Raw genomic sequence first — 22,179 nt, 5'->3', positions numbered from 1 at the left:
ATATAAAACAAAATAGGTTCACATGTCATGTTTCGCATCAAGGGACATCGAGGGACAAGTTCACTGTTTATCAAACTTCTAACCACATAGGCTAACATTTCATTTTCACGACAAGGGTCATTTCAATACTTTCATTTTACCGAATTTCAAACCAAATAGGTTCACATATCATGTTTCGCATCAAGGGACATCGAGGGACATGTTCAACCTTCATATTTAACAAACATGTAACAATATAAGCTAAAATCTCGTTTTCGCGATAAGGGTCATCTCATTACTTTCTATTTACCAAATTTAAAACGAAATTTCTTTAAATATTTCGTTACGCAATAAAGGACATCGAGGGACAAATTCAACATTAATATTTATCAAACTTTTAACCATATAGGCTAAAATCTCATTTTTGGGACAATGGTCATTCAAATAATTTCATTTTACCGAATACAAAACCAAATAGGTTCACATATCATGTTTCGTATCAAGGGAGATCGAGGGACAAGTTCAACCTTTATCAAACTTCTAACCAGATAGGCTAAAATCTCATTTTCGCGACAAAGTCATTCCAATACTTTCATTTTTCCGAATATAAAACAACATAGGTTCACATGTCATGTTTCGCATCAAGGGACATCGAGGGACAAGTTCACTGTTTATCAAACTTCTAACCACATAGGCTAACATTTCATTTTCACGACAAGGGTCATTTCAATACTTTCATTTTACCGAATTTCAAACCAAATAGGTTCACATATCATGTTTCGCATCAAGGGACATCGAGGGACATGTTCAACCTTCATATTTAACAAACATGTAACAATATAAGCTAAAATCTCGTTTTCGCGATAAGGGTCATCTCATTACTTTCTATTTACCAAATTTAAAACGAAATTTCTTTAAATATTACGTTACGCAATAAAGGACATCGAGGGACGAATTCAACATTAATATTTATCAAACTTTTAACCATATAGGCTAAAATCTCATTTTTGGGACAATGGTCATTCAAATAATTTCATTTTGCCGAATACAAAACCAAATAGGTTCACATATCATGTTTCGTATCAAGGGAGATCGAGGGACAAGTTCAACCTTTATCAAACTTCTAACCAGATAGGCTAAAATCTCATTTTCGCGACAAAGTCATTCCAATACTTTCATTTTTCCGAATATAAAACAACATAGGTTCACATGTCATGTTTCGCATCAAGGGACATCGAGGGACAAGTTCACTGTTTATCAAACTTCTAACCACATAGGCTAACATTTCATTTTCACGACAAGGGTCATTTCAATACTTTCATTTTACCGAATTTCAAACCAAATAGGTTCACATATCATGTTTCGCATCAAGGGACATCGAGGGACATGTTCAACCTTCATATTTAACAAACATGTAACAATATAAGCTAAAATCTCGTTTTCACGATAAGGGTCATCTCATTACTTTCTATTTACCAAATTTAAAACGAAATTTCTTTAAATATTACGTTACGCAATAAAGGACATCGAGGGACAAATTCAACATTAATATTTATCAAACTTTTAACCATATAGGCTAAAATCTCATTTTTGGGAGAATGGTCATTCAAATAATTTCATTTTGCCGAATACAAAACCAAATAGGTTCACATATCATGTTTCGTATCAAGGGAGATCGAGGGACAAGTTCAACCTTTATCAAACTTCTAACCATATAGGCTAAAATCTCATTTTCGCGAGAAAGTCATTCCAATACTTTCATTTTTCCAAATATAAAACAAAATAGGTTCACATGTCATGTTTCGCATCAAGGGACATCGAGGGACAAGTTCACTGTTTATCAAACTTCTAACCACATAGGCTAACATTTCATTTTCACGACAAGGGTCATTTCAATACTTTCATTTTACCGAATTTCAAACCAAATAGGTTCACATATCATGTTTCGCATCAAGGGACATCGAGGGACATGTTCAACCTTCATATTTAACAAACATGTAACAATATAAGCTAAAATCTCGTTTTCGCGATAAGGGTCATCTCATTACTTTCTATTTACCAAATTTAAAACGAAATTTCTTTAAATATTTCGTTACGCAATAAAGGACATCGAGGGACAAATTCAACTTTAATATTTATCAAACTTTTAACCATATAGGCTAAAATCTCATTTTTGGGACAATGGTCATTCAAATAATTTCATTTTACCGAATACAAAACCAAATAGGTTCACATATCATGTTTCGTATCAAGGGAGATCGAGGGACAAGTTCAACCTTTATCAAACTTCTAACCATATAGGCTAAAATCTCATTTTCGCGACAAAGTCATTCCAATACTTTCATTTTTCCGAATATAAAACAAAATAGGTTCACATGTCATGTTTCGCATCAAGGGACATCGAGGGACAAGTTCACTGTTTATCCAACTTCTAACCACATAGGCTAACATTTCATTTTCACGACAAGGGTCATTTCAATACTTTCATTTTACCGAATTTCAAACCAAATAGGTTCACATATCATGTTTCGCATCAAGGGACATCGAGGGACATGTTCAACCTTCATATTTAACAAACATGTAACAATATAAGCTAAAATCTCGTTTTCACGATAAGGGTCATCTCATTACTTTCTATTTACCAAATTTAAAACGAAATTTCTTTAAATATTTCGTTACGCAATAAAGGACATCGAGGGACAAATTCAACATTAATATTTATCAAACTTTTAACCATATAGGCTAAAATCTCATTTTTGGGACAATGGTCATTCAAATAATTTCATTTTGCCGAATACAAAACCAAATAGGTTCACATATCATGTTTCGTATCAAGGGAGATCGAGGGACAAGTTCAACCTTTATCAAACTTCTAACCATATAGGCTAAAATCTCATTTTCGCGAGAAAGTCATTCCAATACTTTCATTTTTCCAAATATAAAACAAAATAGGTTCACATGTCATGTTTCGCATCAAGGGACATCGAGGGACAAGTTCACTGTTTATCAAACTTCTAACCACATAGGCTAACATTTCATTTTCACGACAAGGGTCATTTCAATACTTTCATTTTACCGAATTTCAAACCAAATAGGTTCACATATCATGTTTCGCATCAAGGGACATCGAGGGACATGTTCAACCTTCATATTTAACAAACATGTAACAATATAAGCTAAAATCTCGTTTTCGCGATAAGGGTCATCTCATTACTTTCTATTTACCAAATTTAAAACGAAATTTCTTTAAATATTTCGTTACGCAATAAAGGACATCGAGGGACAAATTCAACATTAATATTTATCAAACTTTTAACCATATAGGCTAAAATCTCATTTTTGGGACAATGGTCATTCAAATAATTTCATTTTACCGAATACAAAACCAAATAGGTTCACATATCATGTTTCGTATCAAGGGAGATCGAGGGACAAGTTCAACCTTTATCAAACTTCTAACCAGATAGGCTAAAATCTCATTTTCGCGACAAAGTCATTCCAATACTTTCATTTTTCCGAATATAAAACAACATAGGTTCACATGTCATGTTTCGCATCAAGGGACATCGAGGGACAAGTTCACTGTTTATCAAACTTCTAACCACATAGGCTAACATTTCATTTTCACGACAAGGGTCATTTCAATACTTTCATTTTACCGAATTTCAAACCAAATAGGTTCACATATCATGTTTCGCATCAAGGGACATCGAGGGACATGTTCAACCTTCATATTTAACAAACATGTAACAATATAAGCTAAAATCTCGTTTTCGCGATAAGGGTCATCTCATTACTTTCTATTTACCAAATTTAAAACGAAATTTCTTTAAATATTACGTTACGCAATAAAGGACATCGAGGGACGAATTCAACATTAATATTTATCAAACTTTTAACCATATAGGCTAAAATCTCATTTTTGGGACAATGGTCATTCAAATAATTTCATTTTGCCGAATACAAAACCAAATAGGTTCACATATCATGTTTCGTATCAAGGGAGATCGAGGGACAAGTTCAACCTTTATCAAACTTCTAACCAGATAGGCTAAAATCTCATTTTCGCGACAAAGTCATTCCAATACTTTCATTTTTCCGAATATAAAACAACATAGGTTCACATGTCATGTTTCGCATCAAGGGACATCGAGGGACAAGTTCACTGTTTATCAAACTTCTAACCACATAGGCTAACATTTCATTTTCACGACAAGGGTCATTTCAATACTTTCATTTTACCGAATTTCAAACCAAATAGGTTCACATATCATGTTTCGCATCAAGGGACATCGAGGGACATGTTCAACCTTCATATTTAACAAACATGTAACAATATAAGCTAAAATCTCGTTTTCACGATAAGGGTCATCTCATTACTTTCTATTTACCAAATTTAAAACGAAATTTCTTTAAATATTACGTTACGCAATAAAGGACATCGAGGGACAAATTCAACATTAATATTTATCAAACTTTTAACCATATAGGCTAAAATCTCATTTTTGGGACAATGGTCATTCAAATAATTTCATTTTGCCGAATACAAAACCAAATAGGTTCACATATCATGTTTCGTATCAAGGGAGATCGAGGGACAAGTTCAACCTTTATCAAACTTCTAACCAGATAGGCTAAAATCTCATTTTCGCGACAAAGTCATTCCAATACTTTCATTTTTCCGAATATAAAACAACATAGGTTCACATGTCATGTTTCGCATCAAGGGACATCGAGGGACAAGTTCACTGTTTATCAAACTTCTAACCACATAGGCTAACATTTCATTTTCACGACAAGGGTCATTTCAATACTTTCATTTTACCGAATTTCAAACCAAATAGGTTCACATATCATGTTTCGCATCAAGGGACATCGAGGGACATGTTCAACCTTCATATTTAACAAACATGTAACAATATAAGCTAAAATCTCGTTTTCACGATAAGGGTCATCTCATTACTTTCTATTTACCAAATTTAAAACGAAATTTCTTTAAATATTACGTTACGCAATAAAGGACATCGAGGGACAAATTCAACATTAATATTTATCAAACTTTTAACCATATAGGCTAAAATCTCATTTTTGGGACAATGGTCATTCAAATAATTTCATTTTGCCGAATACAAAACCAAATAGGTTCACATATCATGTTTCGTATCAAGGGAGATCGAGGGACAAGTTCAACCTTTATCAAACTTCTAACCATATAGGCTAAAATCTCATTTTCGCGAGAAAGTCATTCCAATACTTTCATTTTTCCAAATATAAAACAAAATAGGTTCACATGTCATGTTTCGCATCAAGGGACATCGAGGGACAAGTTCACTGTTTATCAAACTTCTAACCACATAGGCTAACATTTCATTTTCACGACAAGGGTCATTTCAATACTTTCATTTTACCGAATTTCAAACCAAATAGGTTCACATATCATGTTTCGCATCAAGGGACATCGAGGGACATGTTCAACCTTCATATTTAACAAACATGTAACAATATAAGCTAAAATCTCGTTTTCGCGATAAGGGTCATCTCATTACTTTCTATTTACCAAATTTAAAACGAAATTTCTTTAAATATTTCGTTACGCAATAAAGGACATCGAGGGAAAAATTCAACTTTAATATTTATCAAACTTTTAACCATATAGGCTAAAATCTCATTTTTGGGACAATGGTCATTCAAATAATTTCATTTTACCGAATACAAAACCAAATAGGTTCACATATCATGTTTCGTATCAAGGGAGATCGAGGGACAAGTTCAACCTTTATCAAACTTCTAACCATATAGGCTAAAATCTCATTTTCGCGACAAAGTCATTCCAATACTTTCATTTTTCCGAATATAAAACAAAATAGGTTCACATGTCATGTTTCGCATCAAGGGACATCGAGGGACAAGTTCACTGTTTATCCAACTTCTAACCACATAGGCTAACATTTCATTTTCACGACAAGGGTCATTTCAATACTTTCATTTTACCGAATTTCAAACCAAATAGGTTCACATATCATGTTTCGCATCAAGGGACATCGAGGGACATGTTCAACCTTCATATTTAACAAACATGTAACAATATAAGCTAAAATCTCGTTTTCACGATAAGGGTCATCTCATTACTTTCTATTTACCAAATTTAAAACGAAATTTCTTTAAATATTACGTTACGAAATAAAGGACATCGAGGGACAAATTCAACATTAATATTTATCATACTTTTAACCATATAGGCTAAAATCTCATTTTTGGAACAATGGTCATTCAAATAATTTCATTTTGCCGAATACAAAATCAAATAGGTTCACATATCATGTTTCGTATCAAGGGAGATCGAGGGACAAGTTCAACCTTTATCAAACTTCTAACCATATAGGCTAAAATCTCATTTTCGCGAGAAAGTCATTCCAATACTTTCATTTTTCCGAATATAAAACAAAATAGGTTCACATGTCATGTTTCGCATCAAGGGACATCGAGGGACAAGTTCACTGTTTATCAAACTTCTAACCACATAGGCTAACATTTCATTTTCACGACAAGGGTCATTTCAATACTTTCATTTTACCGAATTTCAAACCAAATAGGTTCACATATCATGTTTCGCATCAAGGGACATCGAGGGACATGTTCAACCTTCATATTTAACAAACATGTAACAATATAAGCTAAAATCTCGTTTTCACGATAAGGGTCATCTCATTACTTTCTATTTACCAAATTTAAAACGAAATTTCTTTAAATATTACGTTACGCAATAAAGGACATCGAGGGACAAATTCAACATTAATATTTATCAAACTTTTAACCATATAGGCTAAAATCTCATTTTTGGGACAATGGTCATTCAAATAATTTCATTTTACCGAATACAAAACCAAATAGGTTCACATATCATGTTTCGTATCAAGGGAGATCGAGGGACAAGTTCAACCTTTATCAAACTTCTAACCAAATAGGCTAAAATCTCATTTTCGCGACAAAGTCATTCCAATACTTTCATTTTTCCGAATATAAAACAAAATAGGTTCACATGTCATGTTTCGCATCAAGGGACATCGAGGGACAAGTTCACTGTTTATCAAACTTCTAACCACATAGGCTAAAATCTCATTTTCGCGACAAAGTCATTCCAATACTTTCATTTTTCCGAATATAAAACAACATAGGTTCACATGTCATGTTTCGCATCAAGGGACATCGAGGGACAAGTTCACTGTTTATCAAACTTCTAACCACATAGGCTAACATTTCATTTTCACGACAAGGGTCATTTCAATACTTTCATTTTACCGAATTTCAAACCAAATAGGTTCACATATCATGTTTCGCATCAAGGGACATCGAGGGACATGTTCAACCTTCATATTTAACAAACATGTAACAATATAAGCTAAAATCTCGTTTTCACGATAAGGGTCATCTCATTACTTTCTATTTACCAAATTTAAAACGAAATTTCTTTAAATATTACGTTACGCAATAAAGGACATCGAGGGACAAATTCAACATTAATATTTATCAAACTTTTAACCATATAGGCTAAAATCTCATTTTTGGGACAATGGTCATTCAAATAATTTCATTTTGCCGAATACAAAACCAAATAGGTTCACATATCATGTTTCGTATCAAGGGAGATCGAGGGACAAGTTCAACCTTTATCAAACTTCTAACCATATAGGCTAAAATCTCATTTTCGCGAGAAAGTCATTCCAATACTTTCATTTTTCCGAATATAAAACAAAATAGGTTCACAAGTCATGTTTCGCATCAAGGGACATCGAGGGACAAGTTCACTGTTTATCAAACTTCTAACCACATAGGCTAACATTTCATTTTCACGACAAGGGTCATTTCAATACTTTCATTTTACCGAATTTCAAACCAAATAGGTTCACATATCATGTTTCGCATCAAGGGACATCGAGGGACATGTTCAACCTTCATATTTAACAAACATGTAACAATATAAGCTAAAATCTCATTTTCACGATAAGGGTCATCTCATTACTTTCTATTTACCAAATTTAAAACGAAATTTCTTTAAATATTACGTTACGCAATAAAGGACATCGAGGGACAAATTCAACATTAATATTTATCAAACTTTTAACCATATAGGCTGAAATCTCATTTTTGGGACAAAGGTCATTCAAATAATTTCATTTTTCCGAATACAAAACCAAATAGGTTCACATATCATGTTTCGTATCAAGGGAGATCGAGGGACAAGTTCAACCTTTATCAAACTTTTAACCATATAGGCTAAAATCTCATTTTCGCGAGAAAGTCATTCCAATACTTTCATTTTTCCGAATATAAAACAAAATAGGTTCACATGTCATGTTTCGCATCAAGGGACATCGAGGGACAAGTTCACTGTTTATCAAACTTCTAACCACATAGGCTAACATTTCATTTTCACGACAAGGGTCATTTCAATACTTTCATTTTACCGAATTTCAAACCAAATAGGTTCACATATCATGTTTCGCATCAAGGGACATCGAGGGACATGTTCAACCTTCATATTTAACAAACATGTAACAATATAAGCTAAAATCTCGTTTTCACGATAAGGGTCATCTCATTACTTTCTATTTACCAAATTTAAAACGAAATTTCTTTAAATATTACGTTACGCAATAAAGGACATCGAGGGACAAATTCAACATTAATATTTATCAAACTTTTAACCATATAGGCTAAAATCTCATTTTTGGGACAATGATCATTCAAATAATTTCATTTTGCCGAATACAAAACCAAATAGGTTCACATATCATGTTTCGTATCAAGGGAGATCGAGGGACAAGTTCAACCTTTATCAAACTTCTAACCATATAGGCTAAAATCTCATTTTCGCGACAAAGTCATTCATTCCAATACTTTCATTTTTTCGAATATAAAACAAAATAGGTTCACATGTCATGTTTCGCATCAAGGGACATCGAGGGACAAGTTCACTGTTTATCAAACTTCTAACCACATAGGCTAACATTTCATTTTCACGACAAGGGTCATTTCAATACTTTCATTTTACCGAATTTCAAACCAAATAGGTTCACATATCATGTTTCGCATCAAGGGACATCGAGGGACATGTTCAACCTTCATATTTAACAAACATGTAACAATATAAGCTAAAATCTCGTTTTCGCGATAAGGGTCATCTCATTACTTTCTATTTACCAAATTTAAAACGAAATTTCTTTAAATATTACGTTACGCAATAAAGGACATCGAGGGACAAATTCAACATTAATATTTATCAAACTTTTAACCATATAGGCTAAAATCTCATTTTTGGGACAATGGTCATTCAAATAATTTCATTTTGCCGAATACAAAACCAAATAGGTTCACATATCATGTTTCGTATCAAGGGAGATCGAGGGACAAGTTCAACCTTTATCAAACTTCTAACCATATAGGCTAAAATCTCATTTTCGCGAGAAAGTCATTCCAATACTTTCATTTTTCCGAATATAAAACAAAATAGGTTCACATGTCATGTTTCGCATCAAGGGACATCGAGGGACAAGTTCACTGTTTATCAAACTTCTAACCACATAGGCTAACATTTCATTTTCACGACAAGGGTCATTTCAATACTTTCATTTTACCGAATTTCAAACCAAATAGGTTCACATATCATGTTTCGCATCAAGGGACATCGAGGGACATGTTCAACCTTCATATTTAACAAACATGTAACAATATAAGCTAAAATCTCGTTTTCACGATAAGGGTCATCTCATTACTTTCTATTTACCAAATTTAAAACGAAATTTCTTTAAATATTACGTTACGTAATAAAGGACATCGAGGGACAAATTCAACATTAATATTTATCAATCTTTTAACCATATAGGCTAAAATCTCATTTTTGGGACAATGGTCATTCAAATAATTTAATTTTACCGAATACAAAACCAAATAGGTTCACATATCATGTTTCGTATCAAGGGAGATCGAGGGACAAGTTCAACCTTTATCAAACTTCTAACCATATAGGCTAAAATCTCATTTTCGCGACAAAGTCATTCATTCCAATACTTTCATTTTTTCGAATATAAAACAAAATAGGTTCACATGTCATGTTTCGCATCAAGGGACATCGAGGGACAAGTTCACTGTTTATCAAACTTCTAACCACATAGGCTAAAATCTCATTTTCGCGACAAAGTCATTCCAATACTTTCATTTTTCCGAATATAAAACAACATAGGTTCACATGTCATGTTTCGCATCAAGGGACATCGAGGGACAAGTTCACTGTTTATCAAACTTCTAACCACATAGGCTAACATTTCATTTTCACGACAAGGGTCATTTCAATACTTTCATTTTACCGAATTTCAAACCAAATAGGTTCACATATCATGTTTCGCATCAAGGGACATCGAGGGACATGTTCAACCTTCATATTTAACAAACATGTAACAATATAAGCTAAAATCTCGTTTTCACGATAAGGGTCATCTCATTACTTTCTATTTACCAAATTTAAAACGAAATTTCTTTAAATATTACGTTACGCAATAAAGGACATCGAGGGACAAATTCAACATTAATATTTATCAAACTTTTAACCATATAGGCTAAAATCTCATTTTTGGGACAATGGTCATTCAAATAATTTCATTTTGCCGAATACAAAACCAAATAGGTTCACATATCATGTTTCGTATCAAGGGAGATCGAGGGACAAGTTCAACCTTTATCAAACTTCTAACCATATAGGCTAAAATCTCATTTTCGCGAGAAAGTCATTCCAATACTTTCATTTTTCCGAATATAAAACAAAATAGGTTCACAAGTCATGTTTCGCATCAAGGGACATCGAGGGACAAGTTCACTGTTTATCAAACTTCTAACCACATAGGCTAACATTTCATTTTCACGACAAGGGTCATTTCAATACTTTCATTTTACCGAATTTCAAACCAAATAGGTTCACATATCATGTTTCGCATCAAGGGACATCGAGGGACATGTTCAACCTTCATATTTAACAAACATGTAACAATATAAGCTAAAATCTCATTTTCACGATAAGGGTCATCTCATTACTTTCTATTTACCAAATTTAAAACGAAATTTCTTTAAATATTACGTTACGCAATAAAGGACATCGAGGGACAAATTCAACATTAATATTTATCAAACTTTTAACCATATAGGCTGAAATCTCATTTTTGGGACAAAGGTCATTCAAATAATTTCATTTTTCCGAATACAAAACCAAATAGGTTCACATATCATGTTTCGTATCAAGGGAGATCGAGGGACAAGTTCAACCTTTATCAAACTTTTAACCATATAGGCTAAAATCTCATTTTCGCGAGAAAGTCATTCCAATACTTTCATTTTTCCGAATATAAAACAAAATAGGTTCACATGTCATGTTTCGCATCAAGGGACATCGAGGGACAAGTTCACTGTTTATCAAACTTCTAACCACATAGGCTAACATTTCATTTTCACGACAAGGGTCATTTCAATACTTTCATTTTACCGAATTTCAAACCAAATAGGTTCACATATCATGTTTCGCATCAAGGGACATCGAGGGACATGTTCAACCTTCATATTTAACAAACATGTAACAATATAAGCTAAAATCTCGTTTTCACGATAAGGGTCATCTCATTACTTTCTATTTACCAAATTTAAAACGAAATTTCTTTAAATATTACGTTACGCAATAAAGGACATCGAGGGACAAATTCAACATTAATATTTATCAAACTTTTAACCATATAGGCTAAAATCTCATTTTTGGGACAATGATCATTCAAATAATTTCATTTTGCCGAATACAAAACCAAATAGGTTCACATATCATGTTTCGTATCAAGGGAGATCGAGGGACAAGTTCAACCTTTATCAAACTTCTAACCATATAGGCTAAAATCTCATTTTCGCGACAAAGTCATTCATTCCAATACTTTCATTTTTTCGAATATAAAACAAAATAGGTTCACATGTCATGTTTCGCATCAAGGGACATCGAGGGACAAGTTCACTGTTTATCAAACTTCTAACCACATAGGCTAACATTTCATTTTCACGACAAGGGTCATTTCAATACTTTCATTTTACCGAATTTCAAACCAAATAGGTTCACATATCATGTTTCGCATCAAGGGACATCGAGGGACATGTTCAACCTTCATATTTAACAAACATGTAACAATATAAGCTAAAATCTCGTTTTCGCGATAAGGGTCATCTCATTACTTTCTATTTACCAAATTTAAAACGAAATTTCTTTAAATATTACGTTACGTAATAAAGGACATCGAGGGACAAATTCAACATTAATATTTATCAATCTTTTAACCATATAGGCTAAAATCTCATTTTTGGGACAATGGTCATTCAAATAATTTAATTTTACCGAATACAAAACCAAATAGGTTCACATATCATGTTTCGTATCAAGGGAGATCGAGGGACAAGTTCAACCTTTATCAAACTTCTAACCATATAGGCTAAAATCTCATTTTCGCGACAAAGTCATTCATTCCAATACTTTCATTTTTTCGAATATAAAACAAAATAGGTTCACATGTCATGTTTCGCATCAAGGGACATCGAGGGACAAGTTCACTGTTTATCAAACTTCTAACCACATAGGCTAAAATCTCATTTTCGCGACAAAGTCATTCCAATACTTTCATTTTTCCGAATATAAAACAACATAGGTTCACATGTCATGTTTCGCATCAAGGGACATCGAGGGACAAGTTCACTGTTTATCAAACTTCTAACCACATAGGCTAACATTTCATTTTCACGACAAGGGTCATTTCAATACTTTCATTTTACCGAATTTCAAACCAAATAGGTTCACATATCATGTTTCGCATCAAGGGACATCGAGGGACATGTTCAACCTTCATATTTAACAAACATGTAACAATATAAGCTAAAATCTCGTTTTCACGATAAGGGTCATCTCATTACTTTCTATTTACCAAATTTAAAACGAAATTTCTTTAAATATTACGTTACGCAATAAAGGACATCGAGGGACAAATTCAACATTAATATTTATCAAACTTTTAACCATATAGGCTAAAATCTCATTTTTGGGACAATGGTCATTCAAATAATTTCATTTTGCCGAATACAAAACCAAATAGGTTCACATATCATGTTTCGTATCAAGGGAGATCGAGGGACAAGTTCAACCTTTATCAAACTTCTAACCATATAGGCTAAAATCTCATTTTCGCGAGAAAGTCATTCCAATACTTTCATTTTTCCGAATATAAAACAAAATAGGTTCACAAGTCATGTTTCGCATCAAGGGACATCGAGGGACAAGTTCACTGTTTATCAAACTTCTAACCACATAGGCTAACATTTCATTTTCACGACAAGGGTCATTTCAATACTTTCATTTTACCGAATTTCAAACCAAATAGGTTCACATATCATGTTTCGCATCAAGGGACATCGAGGGACATGTTCAACCTTCATATTTAACAAACATGTAACAATATAAGCTAAAATCTCATTTTCACGATAAGGGTCATCTCATTACTTTCTATTTACCAAATTTAAAACGAAATTTCTTTAAATATTACGTTACGCAATAAAGGACATCGAGGGACAAATTCAACATTAATATTTATCAAACTTTTAACCATATAGGCTGAAATCTCATTTTTGGGACAAAGGTCATTCAAATAATTTCATTTTTCCGAATACAAAACCAAATAGGTTCACATATCATGTTTCGTATCAAGGGAGATCGAGGGACAAGTTCAACCTTTATCAAACTTTTAACCATATAGGCTAAAATCTCATTTTCGCGAGAAAGTCATTCCAATACTTTCATTTTTCCGAATATAAAACAAAATAGGTTCACATGTCATGTTTCGCATCAAGGGACATCGAGGGACAAGTTCACTGTTTATCAAACTTCTAACCACATAGGCTAACATTTCATTTTCACGACAAGGGTCATTTCAATACTTTCATTTTACCGAATTTCAAACCAAATAGGTTCACATATCATGTTTCGCATCAAGGGACATCGAGGGACATGTTCAACCTTCATATTTAACAAACATGTAACAATATAAGCTAAAATCTCGTTTTCACGATAAGGGTCATCTCATTACTTTCTATTTACCAAATTTAAAACGAAATTTCTTTAAATATTACGTTACGCAATAAAGGACATCGAGGGACAAATTCAACATTAATATTTATCAAACTTTTAACCATATAGGCTAAAATCTCATTTTTGGGACAATGATCATTCAAATAATTTCATTTTGCCGAATACAAAACCAAATAGGTTCACATATCATGTTTCGTATCAAGGGAGATCGAGGGACAAGTTCAACCTTTATCAAACTTCTAACCATATAGGCTAAAATCTCATTTTCGCGACAAAGTCATTCATTCCAATACTTTCATTTTTTCGAATATAAAACAAAATAGGTTCACATGTCATGTTTCGCATCAAGGGACATCGAGGGACAAGTTCACTGTTTATCAAACTTCTAACCACATAGGCTAACATTTCATTTTCACGACAAGGGTCATTTCAATACTTTCATTTTACCGAATTTCAAACCAAATAGGTTCACATATCATGTTTCGCATCAAGGGACATCGAGGGACATGTTCAACCTTCATATTTAACAAACATGTAACAATATAAGCTAAAATCTCGTTTTCGCGATAAGGGTCATCTCATTACTTTCTATTTACCAAATTTAAAACGAAATTTCTTTAAATATTACGTTACGCAATAAAGGACATCGAGGGACAAATTCAACATTAATATTTATCAAACTTTTAACCATATAGGCTAAAATCTCATTTTTGGGACAATGGTCATTCAAATAATTTCATTTTGCCGAATACAAAACCAAATAGGTTCACATATCATGTTTCGTATCAAGGGAGATCGAGGGACAAGTTCAACCTTTATCAAACTTCTAACCATATAGGCTAAAATCTCATTTTCGCGAGAAAGTCATTCCAATACTTTCATTTTTCCGAATATAAAACAAAATAGGTTCACATGTCATGTTTCGCATCAAGGGACATCGAGGGACAAGTTCACTGTTTATCAAACTTCTAACCACATAGGCTAACATTTCATTTTCACGACAAGGGTCATTTCAATACTTTCATTTTACCGAATTTCAAACCAAATAGGTTCACATATCATGTTTCGCATCAAGGGACATCGAGGGACATGTTCAACCTTCATATTTAACAAACATGTAACAATATAAGCTAAAATCTCGTTTTCACGATAAGGGTCATCTCATTACTTTCTATTTACCAAATTTAAAACGAAATTTCTTTAAATATTACGTTACGTAATAAAGGACATCGAGGGACAAATTCAACATTAATATTTATCAATCTTTTAACCATATAGGCTAAAATCTCATTTTTGGGACAATGGTCATTCAAATAATTTAATTTTACCGAATACAAAACCAAATAGGTTCACATATCATGTTTCGTATCAAGGGAGATCGAGGGACAAGTTCAACCTTTATCAAACTTCTAACCATATAGGCTAAAATCTCATTTTCGCGACAAAGTCATTCATTCTAATACTTTCATTTTTTCGAATATAAAACAAAATAGGTTCACATGTCATGTTTCGCATCAAGGGACATCGAGGGACAAGTTCACTGTTTATCAAACTTCTAACCACATAGGCTAACATTTCATTTTCACGACAAGGGTCATTTCAATACTTTCATTTTACCGAATTTCAAACCAAATAGGTTCACATATCATGTTTCGCATCAAGGGACATCGAGGGACATGTTCAACCTTCATATTTAACAAACATGTAACAATATAAGCTAAAATCTCGTTTTCGCGATAAGGGTCATCTCATTACTTTCTATTTACCAAATTTAAAACGAAATTTCTTTAAATATTACGTTACGCAATAAAGGACATCGAGGGACAAATTCAACATTAATATTTATCAAACTTTTAACCATATAGGCTAAAATCTCATTTTTGGGACAATGGTCATTCAAATAATTTCATTTTGCCGAATACAAAACCAAATAGGTTCACATATCATGTTTCGTATCAAGGGAGATCGAGGGACAAGTTCAACCTTTATCAAACTTCTAACCATATAGGCTAAAATCTCATTTTCGCGAGAAAGTCATTCCAATACTTTCATTTTTCCGAATATAAAACAAAATAGGTTCACATGTCATGTTTCGCATCAAGGGACATCGAGGGACAAGTTCACTGTTTATCAAACTTCTAACCACATAGGCTAACATTTCATTTTCACGACAAGGGTCATTTCAATACTTTCATTTTACCGAATTTCAAACCAAATAGGTTCACATATCATGTTTCGCATCAAGGGACATCGAGGGACATGTTCAACCTTCATATTTAACAAACATGTAACAATATAAGCTAAAATCTCGTTTTCACGATAAGGGTCATCTCATTACTTTCTATTTACCAAATTTAAAACGAAATTTCTTTAAATATTACGTTACGTAATAAAGGACATCGAGGGACAAATTCAACATTAATATTTATCAATCTTTTAACCATATAGGCTAAAATCTCATTTTTGGGACAATGGTCATTCAAATAATTTAATTTTACCGAATACAAAACCAAATAGGTTCACATATCATGTTTCGTATCAAGGGAGATCGAGGGACAAGTTCAACCTTTATCAAACTTCTAACCATATAGGCTAAAATCTCATTTTCGCGACAAAGTCATTCATTCCAATACTTTCATTTTTTCGAATATAAAACAAAATAGGTTCACATGTCATGTTTCGCATCAAGGGACATCGAGGGACAAGTTCACTGTTTATCAAACTTCTAACCACATAGGCTAACATTTCATTTTCACGACAAGGGTCATTTCAATACTTTCATTTTACCGAATTTCAAACCAAATAGGTTCACATATCATGTTTCGCATCAAGGGACATCGAGGGACATGTTCAACCTTCATATTTAACAAACATGTAACAATATAAGCTAAAATCTCGTTTTCGCGATAAGGGTCATCTCATTACTTTCTATTTACCAAATTTAAAACGAAATTTCTTTAAATATTACGTTACGCAATAAAGGACATCGAGGGACAAATTCAACATTAATATTTATCAAACTTTTAACCATATAGGCTAAAATCTCATTTTTGGGACAATGGTCATTCAAATAATTTCATTTTGCCGAATACAAAACCAAATAGGTTCACATATCATGTTTCGTATCAAGGGAGATCGAGGGACAAGTTCAACCTTTATCAAACTTCTAACCATATAGGCTAAAATCTCATTTTCGCGAGAAAGTCATTCCAATACTTTCATTTTTCCGAATATAAAACAAAATAGGTTCACATGTCATGTTTCGCATCAAGGGACATCGAGGGACAAGTTCACTGTTTATCAAACTTCTAACCACATAGGCTAACATTTCATTTTCACGACAAGGGTCATTTCAATACTTTCATTTTACCGAATTTCAAACCAAATAGGTTCACATATCATGTTTCGCATCAAGGGACATCGAGGGACATGTTCAACCTTCATATTTAACAAACATGTAACAATATAAGCTAAAATCTCGTTTTCACGATAAGGGTCATCTCATTACTTTCTATTTACCAAATTTAAAACGAAATTTCTTTAAATATTACGTTACGTAATAAAGGACATCGAGGGACAAATTCAACATTAATATTTATCAATCTTTTAACCATATAGGCTAAAATCTCATTTTTGGGACAATGGTCATTCAAATAATTTAATTTTACCGAATACAAAACCAAATAGGTTCACATATCATGTTTCGTATCAAGGGAGATCGAGGGACAAGTTCAACCTTTATCAAACTTCTAACCATATAGGCTAAAATCTCATTTTCGCGACAAAGTCATTCCAATACTTTCATTTTTCCGAATATAAAACAAAATAGGTTCACATGTCATGTTTCGCATCAAGGGACATCGAGGGACAAGTTCACTGTTTATCAAACTTCTAACCACATAGGCTAACATTTCATTTTCACGACAAGGGTCATTTCAATACTTTCATTTTACCGAATTTCAAACCAAATAGGTTCACATATCATGTTTCGCATCAAGGGACATCGAGGGACATGTTCAACCTTCATATTTAACAAACATGTAACAATATAAGCTAAAATCTCGTTTTCGCGATAAGGGTCATCTCATTACTTTCTATTTACCAAATTTAAAACGAAATTTCTTTAAATATTATGTTACGCAATAAAGGACATCGAGGGACAAATTCAACATTAATATTTATCAAACTTTTAACCATATAGGCTAAAATCTCAATTTTGGGACAATGGTCATTCAATAATTTCATTTTTCCGAATACAAAACCAAATAGGTTCACATATCATGTTTCGTATCAAGGGAGATCGAGGGACAAGTTCAACCTTTATCAAACTTCTAACCATATAGGCTAAAATCTCATTTTCGCGAGAAAGTCATTCCAATACTTTCATTTTTCCGAATATAAAACAAAATAGGTTCACATGTCATGTTTCGCATCAAGGGACATCGAGGGACAAGTTCACTGTTTATCAAACTTCTAACCACATAGGCTAACATTTCATTTTCACGACAAGGGTCATTTCAATACTTTCATTGTACCGAATTTCAAACCAAATAGGTTCACATATCATGTTTCGCATCAAGGGACATCGAGGGACATGTTCAACCTTCATATTTAACAAACATGTAACAATATAAGCTAAAATCTCATTTTCACGATAAGGGTCATCTCATTACTTTCTATTTACCAAATTTAAAACGAAATTTCTTTAAATATTACGTTACGCAATAAAGGACATCGAGGGACAAATTCAACATTAATATTTATCAAACTTTTAACCATATAGGCTGAAATCTCATTTTTGGGACAAAGGTCATTCAAATAATTTCATTTTTCCGAATACAAAACCAAATAGGTTCACATATCATGTTTCGTATCAAGGGAGATCGAGGGACAAGTTCAACCTTTATCAAACTTTTAACCATATAGGCTAAAATCTCATTTTCGCGAGAAAGTCATTCCAATACTTTCATTTTTCCGAATATAAAACAAAATAGGTTCACATGTCATGTTTCGCATCAAGGGACATCGAGGGACAAGTTCACTGTTTATCAAACTTCTAACCACATAGGCTAACATTTCATTTTCACGACAAGGGTCATTTCAATACTTTCATTTTACCGAATTTCAAACCAAATAGGTTCACATATCATGTTTCGCATCAAGGGACATCGAGGGACATGTTCAACCTTCATATTTAACAAACATGTAACAATATAAGCTAAAATCTCGTTTTCACGATAAGGGTCATCTCATTACTTTCTATTTACCAAATTTAAAACGAAATTTCTTTAAATATTACGTTACGCAATAAAGGACATCGAGGGACAAATTCAACATTAATATTTATCAAACTTTTAACCATATAGGCTAAAATCTCATTTTTGGGACAATGATCATTCAAATAATTTCATTTTGCCGAATACAAAACCAAATAGGTTCACATATCATGTTTCGTATCAAGGGAGATCGAGGGACAAGTTCAACCTTTATCAAACTTCTAACCATATAGGCTAAAATCTCATTTTCGCGACAAAGTCATTCATTCCAATACTTTCATTTTTTCGAATATAAAACAAAATAGGTTCACATGTCATGTTTCGCATCAAGGGACATCGAGGGACAAGTTCACTGTTTATCAAACTTCTAACCACATAGGCTAACATTTCATTTTCACGACAAGGGTCATTTCAATACTTTCATTTTACCGAATTTCAAACCAAATAGGTTCACATATCATGTTTCGCATCAAGGGACATCGAGGGACATGTTCAACCTTCATATTTAACAAACATGTAACAATATAAGCTAAAATCTCGTTTTCGCGATAAGGGTCATCTCATTACTTTCTATTTACCAAATTTAAAACGAAATTTCTTTAAATATTACGTTACGCAATAAAGGACATCGAGGGACAAATTCAACATTAATATTTATCAAACTTTTAACCATATAGGCTAAAATCTCATTTTTGGGACAATGGTCATTCAAATAATTTCATTTTGCCGAATACAAAACCAAATAGGTTCACATATCATGTTTCGTATCAAGGGAGATCGAGGGACAAGTTCAACCTTTATCAAACTTTTAACCATATAGGCTAAAATCTCATTTTCGCGAGAAAGTCATTCCAATACTTTCATTTTTCCGAATATAAAACAAAATAGGTTCACATGTCATGTTTCGCATCAAGGGACATCGAGGGACAAGTTCACTGTTTATCAAACTTCTAACCACATAGGCTAACATTTCATTTTCACGACAAGGGTCATTTCAATACTTTCATTTTACCGAATTTCAAACCAAATAGATTCAAATATCATGTTTCGCATCAAGGGACATCGAGGGACATGCTCAACCTTCATATTTAACAAACATGTAACAATATAAGCTAAAATCTCGTTTTCGCGATAAGGGTCATCTCATTACTTTCTATTTACCAAATTTAAAACGAAATTTCTTTAAATATTACGTTACGCAATAAAGGACATCGAGGGACAAATTCAACATTAATATTTATCAAACTTTTAACCATATAGGCTAAAATCTCATTTTTGGGACAATGGTCATTCAAATAATTTCATTTTGCCGAATACAAAACCAAATAGGTTCACATATCATGTTTCGTATCAAGGGAGATCGAGGGACAAGTTCAACCTTTATCAAACTTCTAACCATATAAGCTAAAATCTCATTTTCGCGACAAAGTCATTCCAATACTTTCATTTTTCCGAATATAAAACAAAATAGGTTCACATGTCATGTTTCGCATCAAGGGACATCGAGGGACAAGTTCACTGTTTATCAAACTTCTAACCACATAGGCTAACATTTCATTTTCACGACAAGGGTCATTTCAATACTTTCATTTTACCGAATTTCAAACCAAATAGGTTCACATATCATGTTTCGCATCAAGGGACATCGAGGGACATGTTCAACCTTCATATTTAACAAACATGTAACAATATAAGCTAAAATCTCGTTTTCACGATAAGGGTCATTTTATTACTTTCTACTTACCAAATTTAAAATGAAATTTCTTTAAATATTACGTTACGCAATAAAGGACATCGAGGGACAAATTCAACATTAATATTTATCAAACTTTTAACCATATAGGCTAAAATCTCATTTTTGGGACAATGGTCATTCAAATAATTTCATTTTGCCGAATACAAAACCAAATAGGTTCACATATCATGTTTCGTATCAAGGGAGATCGAGGGACAAGTTCAACCTTTATCAAATTTCTAACGATATAGGCTAAAATCTCATTTTCGCGACAAAGTCATTCCAATACTTTCATTTTTCCGAATATAAAACAAAATAGGTTCACATGTCATGTTTCGCATCAAGGGACATCGAGGGACAAGTTCACTGTTTATCAAACTTCTAACCACATAGGCTAACATTTCATTTTCACGACAAGGGTCATTTCAATACTTTCATTTTACCGAATTTCAAACCAAATAGGTTCACATATCATGTTTCGCATCAAGGGACATCGAGGGACATGTTCAACCTTCATATTTAACAAACATGTAACAATATAAGCTAAAATCTCGTTTTCGCGATAAGGGTCATCTCATTACTTTCTATTTACCAAATTTAAAACGAAATTTCTTTAAATATTACGTTACGCAATAAAGGACATCGAGGGACAAATTCAACATTAATATTTATCAAACTTTTAACCATATAGGCTAAAATCTCATTTTTGGGACAATGGTCATTCAAATAATTTCATTTTGCCGAATACAAAACCAAATAGGTTCACATATCATGTTTCGTATCAAGGGAGATCGAGGGACAAGTTCAACCTTTATCAAACTTCTAACCATATAGGCTAAAATCTCATTTTCGCGCAAAGTCATTCCAATACTTTCATTTTTCCGAATATAAAACAAAATAGGTTCACATGTCATGTTTCGCATCAAGGGACATCGAGGGACAAGTTCACTGTTTATCAAACTTCTAACCACATAGGCTAACATTTCATTTTCACGACAAGGGTCATTTCAATACTTTCATTTTACCGAATTTCAAAC

Source organism: Medicago sativa, chromosome 2 (assembly GCF_051527215.1).
Source record: "Medicago sativa cultivar Bolivia chromosome 2, Bolivia_mono, whole genome shotgun sequence".
In the NCBI taxonomy this organism is placed as follows: Eukaryota; Viridiplantae; Streptophyta; class Magnoliopsida; order Fabales; family Fabaceae; genus Medicago; species Medicago sativa.
This window is presented reverse-complemented; position numbering follows the sequence as displayed.